Genomic DNA, 18,666 nt, shown 5'->3' with positions numbered 1-18,666 from the left:
TCATAATATATGTTTAAATGCCTTGGGATTCTTCAAATGCTTCATCGGTGTTTAACTGCCTGCTTTTACTATACCATAAATAATGGGGTACAATCTGAAATGTTTCAATTCAATGCAAAGTTCGGAGATTATAATGTATCTCATCAGTAGATGAGCCATTATTTCTCAATCTACTGCCTAACTTCATGAGAAAGGGGGATCTGTGTGGGGTTTGCATGTTCTTCCCGTGTCTGTGGGGGTTTCCACCGGATGCTCCGGTTTCCTCTCACACTCCAAACTTATGCGGGGTTAGGTTGATTGACCATGCTAAATTGACGCTTAGTGCTAGAGGGACTAGCATGGTAAATACATGGGGTTACAGGAATAAGGCAGATTGTTGTCAGTGCAGATTCAATGGGCCAAATAGCCTCCTTTTGCACTGTCGAGATTCTATGATTCTATGATCAGTGTTGGAGTGTGATGGAGAATTAAAATAGGAAAGGACTGAAAACTTTGAGTCACATTTATAGACCGGGTATAAGTTTTCAACAAAATGTTCACCAAATCTGCGATGGTCTTTCCAATATAGAGGAGACTGCATCATGAGTGGAGAATGATCAATACTAAGTTTAAAGAGATATAGTAAATCACAATCTCTAAAGGAGTAGTACGTGGCTGAATGAGCGTAACTGTGATTATCTTTGGCATTCTAGGTCACAGTGAGTTGAAGCCTGGCCGATGGTCCCGCAGGGTATGCAGAACCTTAGTCTGGCAGGAGATTGTTCTGCAAGGAATTCAACTAGCTGAGAATCGCCATTATTCTGTACTGGTAGTCCCTTCGGGGGTCGTAAGAAACTTTGACTTTGTGATATGCACTCGGCTGAGCTTGCATTCACACCTATCAATGTACAGAAAACCTACCAAGACCTCAAGCCCAGGCGATCGGCTAGGAGGTGAGACAAATTAATTTACCGTACCTGGTGTAAGGCATTGGATGGTTGATGGTGCCGTGACCCGCTCATGATGTCTCTTGCCCAGATGATGACTATTCGAAATAAATGGCCGGTTTGTGATCAAATGATGACTATGGGTAAACGGCTCTATATATTTAAATATATAAAAAGAGAGCACGAACTAACCACGACACATGCTCCCAGTGGTGTGATGCAGTCTGCTTGTCTGCATTTATGGTGGTTGGGGCCGTATCGTACCAAATTACCAAATTTAAACCTACCATTTCTGCCAATGCCCCCTGGGCTGTGGAACAACTGGGTGGCAGATAAGACTTTTGACCGTCGACGAGCGACGTAAAGACTCGAAATGGGCACTCTCTTTGAGTGTATTAAAATAGCTGTACAGGTAGATAAGATTATAAAGAAGACATGTGGAATGCTCGCCTTCATTGGCAAAGGTATAGAATACAAAAGTAGGGATATAATGATGAAACTGTATAAGACATTGATAGGACACAGCTAGAGTATTGTGTGCAGTTCTAGTCACCAGTTACAGGAAGGATATAATTGTTCTAGATAGCGTGTAGAGGAGATTTACTGCAATGTTGCCAGGACTGGAAAATTGTAGTTATGAGGAGAGATTGGGGTTGTTTTCATTGGAACAGAGAAGGCTGAGGGGGTAGCATAATTGAGGTTTAAAACATTATGAGGGGTAGGGACAGAATAGACAACAGGGACCTGTTTGTCTTGATACAGTGTTCAAAAATCAAGTGTCATAGATTCAAGCTAAATGGCAGAAGGATTAGAGAGGACATGAGGGAAAACATTTTTTATCAGAGGGTGGTGGGTGTCTGGAACTCACTGCCTGAGTTGGTGGTGAATGCAGGAACCCTAAACCCCTTTAACAAGTATCTGAATTTGCACCTTAAGTGCTGTCAGTTGCAGGGCTATGGTCTATGTGCAGGAAGATGGAATTAACAAGGGCACCTAGGTATCTTTGGGTCAGCATGACAAGATGGGACCAATGCCCCCTCCTATGTTGTATTATTTCTATGGTTCTATGGCTGTACAGAGATTTGTAGCCTCTCAGCTGCAGCAACTGCCCAAGATGGCTCTGGAACAGAAACAGATTCTTGCTGCGGTGAACCCCCAATGTGGTCCCTGATTGTTTTGCTGGGTCATGTGACCCCTAAGGGGAACAAGCACCACTGATTGTTTTGAAAGTTTTAACTTCTGGTGGACAATTCTCAGGCCCCCAGGATCCTCTGAAAATATTTCCAACTCCGAGTTTGAGTCAAAGATTTCAGAACGTTCACACCACCTACTTGGATGGTTACACAGGAGATGTTGTTGGACCAAGGGAAAAAACATATCTAACTCATGGGTAACTCTACTGTGGATGCCAACTGCCCTCTGTCTTCACCAGCCTATACCCGCTCCACCATGATTCCTCACTGACCCTATCGACTTACCCCCGAACTCCTGACTCAGTCATGACCCTTTGGCTCCCCTGCATTGATACTCCAACTTCCCCAGACCCACTTTCATGACTCTCGACCACCTCAATCTTATTGAAACTCCAACTTAACCCTGACATTCCAATGGCATTCGACTCTCTGCCCCTTCCTCTGCCCTCCAACTCCCCCTAAACCTCTGATTCATCCCTAACATTTCAACTATTTTCCAACACTTTAATCCTCTGACTCTTTCCTTCCCAGTAAGAAGTCTCACAACACCAGGTTAAAGTCAAACAGGTTTATTTGGTAGCACAAGCTTGCAGAGCACTGCTCCTTTTTTCACGTGAGTAAAGAGTTGTGTTCAAAAACAGACACAAACTCAACTTACAAGATAATGATTGGAATGTGAGCCTTTACAGGTCGTCAAGTCATAAAGGTACAGACAATGTGAGTGGAGAGACCATTAAGCACAATTTAAGCCAAGACAGTTAGTGAAATTTTGCAAGTCCAGGCAAGTTGTGGGGGTTACAGATGGTGTGACATGAACCCAAGATCTCAGTTGAGGCTGTCCTCATGTGTGCGGAACTTGGCTATCAGTTTCTGCTCAGCGATTCTGCACTGTCTTGTGTTGTGAAGGCTTACCCCAGTCCAAAGCCAGCATCTCCACATCATGGCTACCACCTTTGTTTCCCTGCAGCCCTCCAATTGCATCCCAATCCTTTAATCTCCACCTGACCTCCTGACTCCCTCCCTAACCCTCCAACTCCACCTGTTCTCTGACTCCTGCTATCCTCTGACCACTCCGACCTTCAATTTAACTCACCTTTCCAACTCTCCCAACACTCTAATACCTCCCAAATTGCCAACTCCCCCCTTGACACTCTGACCTCGGCACTTTCCCTCAGACATCTCTCCCAACTTTTGACTTCCCCCCACCCGCTGACTCCCCTCCAAACCGTCAACCCCGCCTGCATCCTGACTGCCCCCAGCCCCCACAACCCCCCAACTGACCCCCATGGTCTAATCTGACCTGAACTCACCACCTATCATCCCACCTGTTTTGTTGTATCATTGAGATCCACCCAAATGTTTTGGGGATATCTATTCTCCCAAATATTGCAGATTAGGCCTATTGTTTTTTATTTACAGCAAATATTTAAACATTTGAATCTGTACACAGATTGGAACTTTTCCTTCCAGATCTGTCTTACTTCTTAGTCAGGTGACCTGATCATTGTTATTACATCAGTATTATGTATGCTTTTGATGTTAACTCTACATCTCCTCCAAGTCATTATCCCTTTAATATTTACACCTTGCTGTATCGCCAACCTCCGGTCCAAAGTTTACCACTTCATACAGTTTTTGACTGGGGTCCCTTGACCAATGTCCCTGATCTCTTCTGATCTCCTTTTGAAGTCAAGAATATTCTGTACTCTTGCTTCTGTTGTGTGAGTGTTCTTCTCCTCAGTGGCTGTAGATCTTTTTTCTTCCTCAGAATCTGCGTATTATGCCCAATTTTCTATTGGCTTTCTTTCTAATGGTACTAATGTGCTGTAGTTTTTATTTAGGATACTCTAGGGTGGCACAGTGGTTAGCACTGCTGCTTCACAGTGCCAGGGACCTGGATTTGATTCTTGGCTTAGGTCACTGTCTATTCGGAGTCTGCATGTTCTCTGCATGGGTTTCCTCCAGTGCTCCACTTTCCTTCCATAGTCCGAAAAGATGTTCTGGTAGGTGCATTGGCAGTAGTAAATTCTCCCTCAGTGTACCTGAACAGGTGCTGGAGTGTTGTGATTAGAGGATTTTCACATAACTTCATTGCAGTGTTAATGTAAGTTTACTTGTGATAATTAAACTTTTTAACTTTAACTGGCTTGTCTCAATCCTGTACAATTTTGATTGTGGAGATTTTTAAAAGATTGCACTTCCCTTCTATTAGTCTTGGACCCATTCTCTCTCCACAGGTAAGGGCACTGGTAACCCACATGCTCTATGTATGTGATAAAAGTTCCAAGATTAGTTCCTACTCTGCTTACCCTCACACTGTTTCACGTTCTTGTGATTGTTTGTGGTGATACTGGGTTTCACGTTTTGTTCATAGCTATTTACAGCACAAGCAATTCAGTGAGAAACCATTTCTTCCATATAGTCTGGCCACCAGAATGATTGTTGTGCTCTAGTATGGCAGTTTGCTATTCATCGATGACCTTGGCAAAATCTTTGAAGAATACAGAGCCAAAATACATGTGCTGTAACCACTCCCTTATTGAAGTCTAATCAGTTGTCAATGACAGTGAGGTGCTGCTGCTGTTCAAAGCACTGCCATAATATTGGATTAGTGGGGAAACTGCCTAGCCATTTTTCCAGACAATATTCTCAGATTTGGAGACATTCACCATTTCATTGCTGGATTTGCATTATTTGCAACCACATTTTTGCAGTAGATGGTAAGTGCTGAATGACCACGTGTGTATATGCGTTAATCTCTTCAATGAAGTATAAATCCCCTTGTTTGCTTACTTATTTGTGACATGGGTGGGACTTTTCCACACACTGGCAGACACCACCGACCATTGGCCAGCGGTAGGACTTTCTGGTCCTGAATCACCCTGTGGGATCTTTGAAGCTCAGTTATCGTCCAGGATTAGAGTGAGTCTCTCTCTTTAGTTTTGTTTTCTGAGGGTCAATTGTGGTTAAACAGGTTTGTACTATGTGACCCAGGCATCTAATCATAGGTTTGGCAAACTCACATTTGAGTTCATTGTTAGGCCTTTCATCTCGTAAGAGACTCAGAACTGTTCTGATTCTGCAATCATGCTCTTCTTTTCCAGGGCCACATATAAGTACATCATCCATATGGCATAGTACTCCTCCCATGTCTTCCAGATTGTGAGGCATTGTTCCTTGGAACGTTTATGAAGCTGAAGCTATTCTAAAGGTCAACCTATTGTAGAAATAATGATTGGCTGGTATTGTAACTGTAGTCAGCAATCTGGATTCTTTGCCCTGAGGCAACTGCCAAAATGCCCTGTTCAAATCCAATTTGGTAAATTACTCTTGACCAGTTTGGCAAGACTTTCACCCAGTGAGGCCATTGGGAAAATCTCACATTCCACTAAGTTAAATCCACGCAGATTCTTATCAAGCTGTTTGACATCATAACCATTCCTGAACCATTTTGTTGGCTTGGGGCTTTAGTGAGATAACCCCTTGCATCTTTTCAATTTCACCATTAATTTTGCCCATGAGTCAGTGAGGAACTTACCTCAGTGAAAAGAGGTAAATTAAGTTAGCAGCAGCTTGTTAGGTGATATGATATGTAGGGTGCCAGCATGATGACACAGTAGTTAACATTGCAACCTCACAGTGCCCAGGGACCTGGGTTCAATTTTGGGATATTATCTGTGTGAAGTTTATGTGTTCTCACCATGCCTGTGTGAGTTTCTCTGGGTGGTCCAGTTTCCTCCCACAGTCCAAAGAAGTGCAGATTAGATGAATTTGCCATGTTTAATGAGTGGGTTTACAAGGATAGGGTAGGGGAAAGTGGGTGGGCTTGGGTAAGATGTTCTTCCAGAGAGTCAGTTCAGACTTGATGGGCCAAATTACCTCCTTCTGCACTGTGAAGATTCTATGGATATGGTACTCAGGTTTTATTTTCATTCAGATATTCCAGAAATGCATTCGAAAATGCACTGTTATAGTTCTCATTTGTCACTTCACACATTTCATTGATTAATTTCAATTTTATATGCCTTTCCACTGGGTGGAGAGCGCTCTTGATTTTGAATGCCATAGTTTGTGAATTTCTTGATCTTTATATTTCAGCTTTGAAATGAGTTGACCTTTCTCTTTTAAAGTTATCCCTCGAAGACCTGATAATTTGATAGGTGAGACTTCCATTGTAATCTTTTTGAGCCATTTGACTTTATCTGATACAACAGAAAGCCTTACTCCTGTGTCTAGCATAAACTCTGTGGCATATCCAACTACTTCGAGTTTTAAATTCCAGCGCTCATTTTCAGTATCATTTACCTCCCCAGGAAGATTACTTCCTTCTGATATTGACAAAATACTGTGAATGCTGGAATCTGAAACAGAAACAGAAAATGCTAGATAATCTCAGCAGGTTGAACAACATCTGTGGAAAGACAATAGAGCCAACATTTTGAATCTAGGTGACCCTTCATTCAGCTCTTTATTTCTAGCAGCTATTTGGACCTGCACAAAATTGCAACATCTTCTCCTTTCTAATCATTTACTCCTTAGTTACGCAATGTAATGTCATTATTACATGAGCATCATACATGTTTTTGATGATGATTCTTTGCCCTGCACTATCCACCTTACCACCTTGCTGACTACCTCCCTTCCACCTACCACCCTACTTGCCTTGTCACCTTCAACCCTCCCACCATACCCACGATGCCACCTACCAATCTACCCATCTCGCCACCTCCCACAGTACCACTACTGCGTGTCACTCCACCTATCCTCCACATGACTCACCCTGCCCACTCCATCACTGACAGTCCTAAAACTTACCACCTATCATCCCACCCACTCTGCCAACTACCATCCTGCCATCCCACTCATCATGCCACTGCACCCAGCTGGCACACTACCTCCCCTCCTACCTTACCACCTTACCCAGTTACCCACTTATCTTACTCTCACTCATTCCCTTATAAATACTGAAAGTTGTTTTAAATGTTCCAAAGCTTATCAGTGTGTCAGTGAATGAACACTTACCAAAATATGGCATCCCATGCCATAGGAAGGGAGCATGGATTGGCTACCCCAAATGATTTTGTACTATGAGTAAAGACTCCCACAACAGATGTGCTCCACATTCCTGAAGAGGCCAGTTCAGAAGTCTGGGCCAGAAGTACGTAGCTCTTGAAAGGGATAAAGAAAGCAGAGTGCATTGCAGCACGGCAATAGTTGTCACTCCTTGGGAGATTCCACCCGCTGTCTCTGTAACTAGCTGTCAGCAATGGACTTTTAGGCATTTAGTCTCCACGAGTTTCCTTTCCACTATGTCTTGTGTAACTTGTCATTTTTTAAATTACGACATGACTACAAAGAGACATTCTGTTTTCTCACACTGGAGCTTACATGCTTCACATTAATGCCTTTTGACCTGTTTAGGCCCAAAAACCATAAGCAAATCTTTTTACTGTAAAATTAGAATATATGACAGCATATTTATATTTGTAGACAAATATAAAAAGGAAAAATGTGACTGAAATTTGGCCTTTGTGGTTGCTAAAAATGCATTGAGAGTATAGAAATTGTGTTGGATATAATTTGACAAGTCATAGATTACTATAGGTTAATAAGTGCAATACCAGTAGTTCAGCAAGTGATCGTAACTATTGTCAGCCTTTTTTTTTTGGCACTGTTATAGTGCTTACCCTGGAGAAATTTTGTATGTGCAAGTTACTGTGTATGCAGATAATTGACATTTTTACTATGACGATAATACTTCTTGTAGAACAGTGAAATTTTTGCATCACTGCATCTTATGTGTCCCAGATGCTTACATCTCTGCATAATATAATTTCATAGTTGCATAGGTAGAAATACAAAAAAAAACACACAAGTAACATGAATGCCAACGAGTCACAGTCCATCAAAGACATTGCAAAGTGTCCTTGTGTATTATAATATCCTCATAGATAAAAAGAATAATTGCCACTGATTCATAAATAATATATAAGTAAACTATAATAGCAATGCAAACAAATCCATCATAAAGAATGTTAGTGCTTGAAATTCTGCTACATGCAAAATTGAGAGTTTGTCAGTACAAGCTGTCTCCTTGCAACAGGGCTGTGACTGCAATATGCTTTGCCACTGTACAAGGAAACAACTCAATGGGATGTTCTGACTGCCAAATTCAAATTAGTGTCTGTATATGCAAGCAAATAGATATTTTAATTTTACCAAACTTCAGAACTATTTCAGATATAGCGTCTTGGTGAAGACTAGGGATGGGATTTTCTGGTCATTTCCCCCAATGGGATCTTCCAGTAACACCGACGGTGACCTCCTGCTGCAGGTGCCCCAGCAACAGAGCGTATGAATAATAGGAAACCCTGTTGACAGTTCGTAGGACTGGAAGATCCAGTGGTAGGACTGGAAGTCTCCTGCCGGTGGTGGGTTGTCTGTACCACTGCAAAACATGCCGCATGGCATGGGGAAGTAGAAAATCTGGCTCTAGAAGAAAAAAGAAACAAAAATGAAGTGAAAGGAAAATCATTTGGGTTATCTTACAAAAAAATTGAAGCATGTTGTTTCTGGTGAGAAAACTGGTGTGTTTCTCTCCAGATTCTACTACACTCTGCCAAAAAAAAATCAATGGGTGTGATCCATCCCATCATAGAGGGGTTGGGGCCTAAGTACGCTGGCAAAATGCAGCTGCTCAGACCTGCAATAAACCTGCCCCCGTGGCACCACTGAGGCCTTTGGAGCTTCCCCCACCATCCCTATTGAAGCTGTCATTCACTTCATCCCCCATCCCTCCACCCCGCAATCATCAGCCCCTACTTTTCCCCACCGCCATGATCATCAGCCTCCTCACTTTGACAGAGTCAAAAGCGTATGTGATCAGCTTCTTCCAATTCTAGTTTTCAGACAGCTGTGTTTTAGTTTTAACTATAGCTTGTATTTTATATCAAAATGGTTCGTAGAAACATAGAAACTAGAAATAGGATAGCTATTCGGCCTTTTGAGCCTATTCCACCATTTATTTTGATCATAATTGATTATCAAATTCTATATCTTGATTCCCCCCTTTCACCCCATATGCCTTGATACCTTTAGCCCATAGAGCTATATCTAATTTCTTCTTGAAATCAAATGTTTTGGCCTTAAGTATGCTCTTTGGTAGTGAATTCCACACACTAACCACGCTCTAGGTGAAGAAATTTCTCCTCACCTCAGTTCTAAAAGTTTCACCTCTTATCCTCAAACTATGACCCCTAATTCTGAACTCCCCCACCACTGGGAACATTCTTTCTGAATCTACCCTGTCAAACCCTGTTAGAATTTTATAATTGTCTATGAGATCTCCTCGTACTCTTCTAAACTCCAGTGAATATATTTCTAACCAACTTAATCTTGCCTCATGTGACAGCCTGTAAACCTTCACTGCCCTCCCTCTTGTAGCAAGGACATCCTTCCTCAGATAAAGACACCAAAACTGTACAAAAATCTCCAGATCTGGCCTCACCAATGCCTCATACAATTGCAGCAAAACATCCCGAAACTCTCACTATGAAGGCCAACATACCATTTGCCTTCTTTACTGACTGTTATACCTGAATGCTTACTTTCAGCAGCTGATGTACAAAGACACTAAGGTCTCACTGAATATCCAACTCTCTTGATTCACATCCATTCAAGTAACAACCTATCTTTCTATTATTGCTGCCAAAGTGGATACCCTCACATTTATCCACATTATACTGCATCTGCCATGCATATGCCCACATATTCAGCTTGTCCAGATTATATTGAAACATCTCTGCATCCTCCTCATAGCTCAACCTCCCACCCAACTTTGTATCATCTGTAAGTCTGGAGATAATACATTCAGTTCCCTCTTCCAAATCATTAATAGATTATGTGAACAGTTGAGTCCTAGCACAAATCTCTGCGGAACCCCACTAGTCACTGACTGCCAACCAGAAAAATACCCATTTATGCCAACTCTTTGCTTCCTATCTGCTAATCAGCTTTCTATCCATCTCAAGGCATTATCTGCAATCCCATGTGCATTACTTTACATAGTAGTCTTACGTTCTTGAAAGCTTTCTGAAAGTTTAAATAAGCCATATCCACTGATTCTCCTCAGTCAACTCTACTAGTTACACCCTCAAAGAATTCCAACAGATTCATCAAGCATGATTCCCCTTTTATAAATCCATGCTGGCTTTATCTGATTATACCCCTATCTCCCAAATGCTGAGTTATGAAATACTTGATAATGGAATAAAACAAATTCCCCAGTACTGTTGAGATTAAGCTCACTGGTCTATCGCTCTCTGTTTTCCCTCTATCTCCCTTTTTAAATAGTGGGCTTATATTAACTATCCTCCAACTTGTGGGAATCAGTCCAGAATCTGAAAAATTTTGGAAATGGATCTACTATCACCGGGGCCACTTCCTTAAGTATTCTGGGATGAAGATCATCTTGTCGTCTGTAACCATGTGTTAATTTATATTTTAAATTTGCGATTTGTGTTGATCAGACGCTTTACGTCCATCATATTCTAACGTTTGCATCATACTTGACTGCTGGTATGAAGTATTATACGATTTTGGTTGATTTAATTACTCATTTATAGGAAATAGCCATCACTGACAAGGCCAATTTTCATTACTCATCTCCAATTGCCTTTGAAGTGATGATAGTGGATCATCTTCTTCAATATGAATAAGTTGTTCGCTCTGCCACTTCAGAAGCAGTAAAGAGCCAGCCTTATTGATGTGGTTTAGAGAGACATGTCAGCAGATTCTCTTCACTAAAGGATGTTAGTATACCAGATGGAGAATTTTTTCTTGACAATCCAGTAGTTTCATGGTCAGCATTACTGATACAAGTTCTTTTTCTTCAGATTTAATTAATGAATTGAAGTTAAATTCCACAGCGACTGTAGTGGGATTTGAACTCATGCCTTTGGATTGCCTGCCAGTACCATAACCACGAGGTTACTGCACCCCAGTATAAATTTCTACCGGAATTTTTTGAATTAATGGGTTGTGAGTGTCTCAGAATGGACAAACATTTATTGCAAATCCCAAACTGCCCTTGAATGGAGTAGATTGCTCGGCCATTGAAAGGGGCATTGAAGAGTCAACCAGATTGATTTGGCTGAACCACTAGTGACACACAGTCACTGACTCCAGTTCTCCTCCAGTGCTACACTATAGGATGGTACTGCCTTTTGGGTGAGACTTCAAACCAATATCTCATGGACCTATTCAGGGGGATGTAGAAGATTCCATAATGTTATTTGACGAAGATCAGGTTATGCTTTCTCGGTATCCTTCGAGAATAATCCCACAACCAAAAGCATGGAAACAGATGATCTGGTCATCTAAATTATTGCAGTGTACATAACACTGCTGCAAATTAGCTGCTGAATTTCTCCACATTGCCAGAGGATTAAACTTTCAGAAAAGCTCAATGGGTTGAAAAGTATTTGGGAATGTCTTCAGGTCATAAAGGCAAAGTATTTGGGTCTTTTTCCTGTGGGGTTTCTGATGATGTATTGAAATTACTGGCATAGATATACTGGCATTGCAAAGGCAAATTTCCAACCATTACTTATGTTTTCAATTCCCTGGGGTGATAATTGGAATATCATGTGCTTATTTACCTGCAAACAGCATTTGTAGACAACTTAGCTTATGCAATCATGTAAAGAGGATTCCACATATGTATTAGTAGGCTGGTAGAGGTCAACAGTGTTGACATTTCAAGGCCCCTAAGCTTCTGAATCTGCTGTGAAATCAAGTTTGAGACATTGTGCTCCAATTACAAAGTTAGCCAGATAAAGGGATGTGCCCACCGACCTGTTTAACTGTATTCCTGTGTGGCTCTGACTTTCTTTCAGCCATTTCCTGGCAGGTTGTAATTTACTTAGTTAATCCAAAATCTAGTGTCAAAGTTTGAAATTGCACTGCTTTGAAGAAACTTTGGCTTGAAGTTGCCAAACTGGGGTGTGCCAATTAGTTTTGATTCTTGAGAAGTTTACTTGAGAAATAATTCCAGCGTGGAGTCATTGAAGCATGTTCATTTTGGCTTAAATGGACATTTTTGACACCAAATTATATCCCAAAGGCTTCAATCCTGACTCCACAACTTCAGTACATTAATTTATTAGCATATATTTCAAATCTCTTTAAATGTCACACACAGTTGGCAGGCATCAATGTAAATTGCTCTTTTAGGAGTAAAATATAAAGCAACACACACTGCAGTAAATCCAGAATAAATTGACAAAGAATGTCTCACACATGTAAGAATTTTTGAGAACAATGTGTATATGTAAGCCTATCTGTTAAAATGCATCTGTCTACACTTCCCACTGCCTTGTAAAAACAACCAGCATAATCAAGGAACCCACACACCCCGGACATACTCTCTTCCAACTTCCATCAGGAAAAGGGTATCAAAGTCTGAAATCACATACCAACCAACTCAATGAACAGCTTCTTTCCTGCTGCCATCAGACTTTGAATAGACTTACTTCATATTAAGCTGACCTTTCTCTACACCCTAACTATAACTATAACATTACACTTTTCCCTCTCCTTTCCTTCTCTTTGAATGATACGCTTTGTTTTTACAGTGCACAAGAAACAATATTTTTCCACAGTATACCGATGCATGTGACAATAATAAATCAAATCAAAGCAAATCAAATGAAATATCAACACAAGGGACTGTCTACTTTTATGCCTTTAAATCTTTGGGGGCAATTTTCACCTTGTTGCTCTGTTTTAATTGGAAATAGAACCCCAAACTTATCATGGATTGATACCTCTGGTCCTGATGTTTATGTGAACCTCAACTTAGATGGTCAAAGCTCTTGCTGGAAATAAACTGCAGCCCAATGTTGCCAATTTCTCAGGTCAAAAAATGTTTCCAGCAATGATTACTATTATCTAAACCATCCAATGTTTCTCGCTAATATAAGATGTAATGAATAGGTTAAACATTCAGGATCGAGATTACGCTTAATTCATATACAAGTTCACCTCACAATTTATTTACTGCCCTTTGATGTGCATCAATAAATGAAGTGGGCAATAAAATTCTTGATAAAAGCAGATTACTTACTGGTGCTGGAATTTGAAATACAAACAGAAAATGCTGGAAACCTCAACTGAAAAGAGCTAATGTTTTGAGTCTGGATGACCATTCGTCGGGGCTGAACTGTTTGGGTGAGGAGTGGGAACGGAGATTGACAAAGATGTCGTGGACAAATACAAATGGAATGTAAATGCTGGTGATCATGGCTGAGAAGGATGCTAATAGCAGCCATTAATAGATCAAAATGTCAAAATGGCAGAACAAAGCTGAGCAGAGTGTCAAAGGACAACCTGAGACATGTAACAGATGTCCCTAGTGATGGAGTGGGGAGGGAAGGTAGGGTCTCATGAAGGAAAAGATAGAAAGTGACATTTAACAAAAATGGGTTGCTACCAACAATCATCCAGGGCCCTTCCTGCCTCCTCCCCTTCCTGTTCCTTGGACCCTTATCCCATCTAATCCCAATTCTTGTCATGTATTTACCTCATCCCCTGACCTTCGCATCTCCAAGGTTGAATGTACTATACTGAGCAAAGAACTCAGCTTTGTACCTTTGTGTCCTCACCTCAATGAACTGCAGGCATGACATGATGGTGAATCCTTTTTCTGCCACCTTTGTCTTCATGCTCATTTCTTTGGACAGGAGTCCTCCCCCTGTTCAATAAATCCTTTCATCCACCTCCAGTATTCTCCATCAACCTCGACCCATCCCATTCTCTCAGTTCCATCACCTCCATCGCATTTGTTCCAAAGATGCCATTTTCCAAAATAGCGCCGCTAATATCTCTTCCTCCTCTCTTAATCATGATTTCCCACCCACCATGGTTGATCCATCTCCTGCTCTCACCCTCTCCCCTCCCTCCTAGAATATTGTCCTCATGTTTCACCCCACCAACCATTGCATTCAAAGGTTCATCCTCCTCCATTTCCATCAACTCCAGCATTTTCTGTTTTTGAATGTGAATAAAATTCTTGAAGCACGTTAGGTAGCGTGGGCGGTTGGGGGGACTTATCAATGTAGTTTCCTGGCTACCTCCAAGTTAATTTAACCTCTTTGATCTCGCTCCCTGTCTTTATGCTGGAGCTTTTAAAAGAAAGACTGAAATGTAATAGTGGTTTGAAACATCTGGTGGTTGTGAACAATGTCAAAATAGCCAATAAAGTACAGTTGAGTTGCAGTCCCTGCTGCACATACAAAATTCCCACAAGCAACACGTGACTTTGCTTGGGTGACCTGATTTTGTGACACCAGTTGATGGATAGCTGGACTGCAGGGACTGCCAGCCTGATCCCACATCAAAAAGGATTGAAGTTTCAAGAAAATGTCAAAATCACTCTCTTTCCCATCCAGTTCTCTCTGAATGAATAGCTCCACAATGAAAGGGCATCCCTATTGCTTCTTACTCCATCACCCTCCCCCCATCCCCCAGAGGGGCAATTTTTTCACACAGACGGTGATGAGTGTTTGGAACAAGCTGCCAGAGGTAGTAGTAGAGGCACATACTATTTTTGTCTTTTAAAAAGCATTTAGACGGTTACATGAGTAAGATGGATATAGAGGGATATGGGCCAAAAGAAGGCAATTGGGATTAGCTTAAGGGTTTAAAAAAAGGTTCCATGCTGTTTCCATGCTGTAAACCTCTCTGACTGTATAACTGGTCTTCTCCCTCCCCTTCAACCCAGCTGCATAATGGCTGCATAAGTTAGTCCAAGAGATGGAAATTGTGAGGAATTATTTTGCAAACAGACAGTTTAGTGACTCCACTGAAAGATAGTTCGGCCTCACTCATCATTTTGGGGGTTGCTTGTCATTTTGGGGCTTTGTACCTCAGCACGGTTTCATTGTAAAACCACTTTGATTCTTGTGTATCTTTTCTGCACTCTCTCTAATGCCTTCACATCTTTCCTAAAGTGTAGTGCTCAGAACTGGCCACAATATACCAGTTGAGGCCAAAGCAACGTTCTACAACTTTAACATAAATTTCTTGCTTTTGTACTTTATGCTGCTGTTAATAAAGCCTGGGATACTCAATGTTTTATTCACTGAGCACTCAACCTGTCCTTCCACACTCAATGATTTGTGCACATCTATTGCCAAGTCCCACTGCTCCTGCACCATCTTTCGAATCAAACCTTTCTTTTACATTGGCTCCATTTGTTCTTCCTATCATCAGTTCTTTGCAGTTCATGTATTAATTTGAATCTGCCACTTATCCACCAATTCTATCAATCTGTCTCTTTGAGGTCCACGTTACCTTCCCCACAGCTCATAATATTTCCAAGTTTTATATCATCCATAAATTTTGAAGTTGTTCAAAGTTTAGTTATTAGTGTCACAAGTCGGCTCACATTAACACTGCAATAAAGTTACTGCAAAAACTTCCTAGTCACCATACTCAGGTGCTTGTTCGCGTACACTGAGGGAGAATTTAGCATGGCCAATTTTGGACCATGAGAGGAAACCCACGCAGACATGGGGAGAACATGCAAACTCAGCGCAGACAGTAACCAAAGCCAGGAATCAAACCCGGCTCCCTGGTGCTCTGATGCTGCAGTGCTATCCACAGTGCCTCTGTGCTGCCTCTGTATACCAAGATCCAGCAATTGATATATATCAGTAAAGGCAGGGGCCTGAACATGAACCCCTGGGAAATTTCGCTGCAAATATTCCTCAAGTCCAGAAGACATCCATTAACTTTTACTCTGTGTTTCCTGTCACTCTGCCAATTTTCTATCCATACTGCTATTGTTCCACTTATTGATTTGATTTGATTCATTGTTGTCACGTGTGTTTGTATACAATATATTATTTCTTGCATGTCATACAGACAAAGCACACCATACACAGAGAAGGAAACAAAAGAGTACAGAATGTACTATTACAATCATAGCTAGGCTGCAGAGAAAGATCAACTTAATGCGAGGTAGGTCCATTCAAATGTCTGAAGGTATAGGGCAGAAGCTGTTCTTGAGTCATTTTGTATGTGTCCTCAGACTTTTTGTATCTTTTTCCTGATGGAAGAAGGTGGAAGAGAATATGTCTGGGATGTGTGGAGTCCTTGATTATGCTGGCTGCTTTTCTGCGACAGTGGGAAGTGTAGACAGTGTCAATAAATGGGAGGCTGGTTTGAGTGATGGACTCAGCTGTTTTTGCGACCTTTTGTAGTTTTTTGCAATCTTGGACAGAGCAGGAGCCATACCAAGCTGTGATACAACCAGAAATAATGCTTTCTATCGTGCATCTGTAAAGGTTGGTGAATGTCGTAATGGACATGCCAAATTTCCTTCATCTCCTGAGAAAGTAGAGGCGTTGTTGGGCTTTCTTAACTATACTTTTGGCATGGAGGGACCAGGACAGGTTGTTGGTGATCTGGACACGTAAAATCTTCAAGCTCCTGACCATTTCTACTTTGTCCCTTTTGATGTAAACAGGAGCGTGTCCTCCACTACGCTCCCTGAAGTTGATGACTATCTCCATTCTGTTGACATTGAGGAAGAGATTATTGTCATCACACCAGTTCACTAGATTCTCTCGCTCTTTCCTGTACTCCGTCTTGTCATTGTTTAAGATCCGACCCAGTATGGTGGTGTCGTCAGCAAACTTGAAAATCGAGTTGGAAGGGAATTTGGTCACACAGTTTCAGGTGTATGAGGGATATTGTAAGGGACTGAGGACACAGCCTTGTGGGATACCGGTGTTGAGGATGATTGTGGAGGAGATGATGGTGTCTATCCTTACTGATTGAGGTCTCTGGGTTAGGAAGTTCAGGATCCAGTCACAGACGGAGTATAATATAATGTAACAGCAGGATAATAATAATAATGAGAATACTATAATATAATAATAATGAAGATAATATGAGTACAATATGAGGAATATAATAAAAATAATCTAGCTCAGAAAACCTGAACAGTGCCAAACATGGGCGGATCATACCAATGATTCTGAGGAAATCCTCTGTTGCTCCATTAAAGTATCGGAACAATTTGGGATACTATTTTTAAAGTGAAACAATTTCAAAGCACTAGTGGTAGCTGTTGAATGTTCTGAGCAATTGAGGAATTTTTTTTAATGAAGGGTTTTCTGGAAATTCCACTCTGACAAATGTTAGAGAAAGACTTGCTGCAGAAGTCTCAAAATTATATAATCGAATAAGATGTGTCAGCAGGAATCCTTCTCCTCGGCTGACTTTCTGGATATGGGATGACACACCTCAAGCCCTCTGAGGAGTAGCACACACACTGCACCATCAAGGCTGCCACAGAGTTGGAATACATCTTTCAGTAAGGGCTGCCACCCACATCCGCAGTCAACACATTGTTTCACATTGCTTTCAAAGCCACTACAGTTATAAGCTTCTGTGGCTCCTTCTAAAGTGCAACAGGGGATATCAGTATCAATTAGTCTGCTAGTCACACTCTCATCAAACAGGTAACTATCATAGAATCATAGAACCCTACAGTGCAGAAAGAGGCCCTTCGGCCCATCAAGTCTGCACTGAACACAATCCCACCCAGACCCTACCCCATTTCCCTACATATTACACGCACTAATCCCACTAGTTTGTCCCTTAAAGGGGACAAATGTAAACATGAAACCATGCTTACCAAAGCTAACATTTTCATCATAGTTCCCAGCTCGTCATACCATTAATTTGGTGTGGTGAGGCGGTAAGATCCGGTGAGAGGCTAAGAAGAGTGTTTGCATGTGGTTTCTCACAATGATATGGATTGCCAGCATGAACAGCTTTCCACTTGGGAAAGATGCTTGGATGATTTAAAGATTTAAACATTAAAAATTCACTTAAATAACATGAGTGAGCCTGGAACAGAACTGCTCGGGCTGACTTGCCTTACTGGCCTCACTGGTCCACACTGGCGAGGATCACATGCGGTCCTTACCAACAGGGATCAGATGTGATGGCATCACTGATGGGACCGGAGGTCATTGAAGCCCCCTGTGTGGTCAGGGTCATGTGAGACAGCCTGGGACCCTGGCAGTGCCAGACTGACACCCGAGCACTGCTCATCAACAATGGTGTAGTTAAAGGGGGAGCAGGGGGAGCAACCGCTCCCCCTGAGCACATTCTTCAAAAGTGGCACCTTTTCAACAGGGCATTCCTCACAGGCCCCTCGGATCTCTTCCCAAGATGTAAAGTCCTCAATTCATCTACCACAATCACAGGATGCTATACGGATGCAGGGACTTCAGGCAGCAAGGAAAGCATGCAATTGCCTAAGAGGGCATGCAATCACAAGGATAATTGCAAAGGCTGCAAAGGAAATAAATATTCAGCCACTGCAACGAAAGAGGCTGTTGTATTTGCTTCATACCTTTTTCATATTGATTCATTTTGTTTTCATTTTACATTTAAAATGTAAAATAATTAAATAACACATGTGTTTTTATTAAGTTTCGATTTTAAATACAAAATAAAAATGTATAATG

Source organism: Carcharhinus amblyrhynchos, chromosome 10 (assembly GCF_965287045.1).
Source record: "Carcharhinus amblyrhynchos chromosome 10, sCarAmb.v2.hapA, whole genome shotgun sequence".
NCBI classification, from domain to species: Eukaryota; Metazoa; Chordata; class Chondrichthyes; order Carcharhiniformes; family Carcharhinidae; genus Carcharhinus; species Carcharhinus amblyrhynchos.
The sequence above is the reverse complement of the archived record's forward strand: the minus strand, read 5'-3'. Positions refer to the sequence as shown.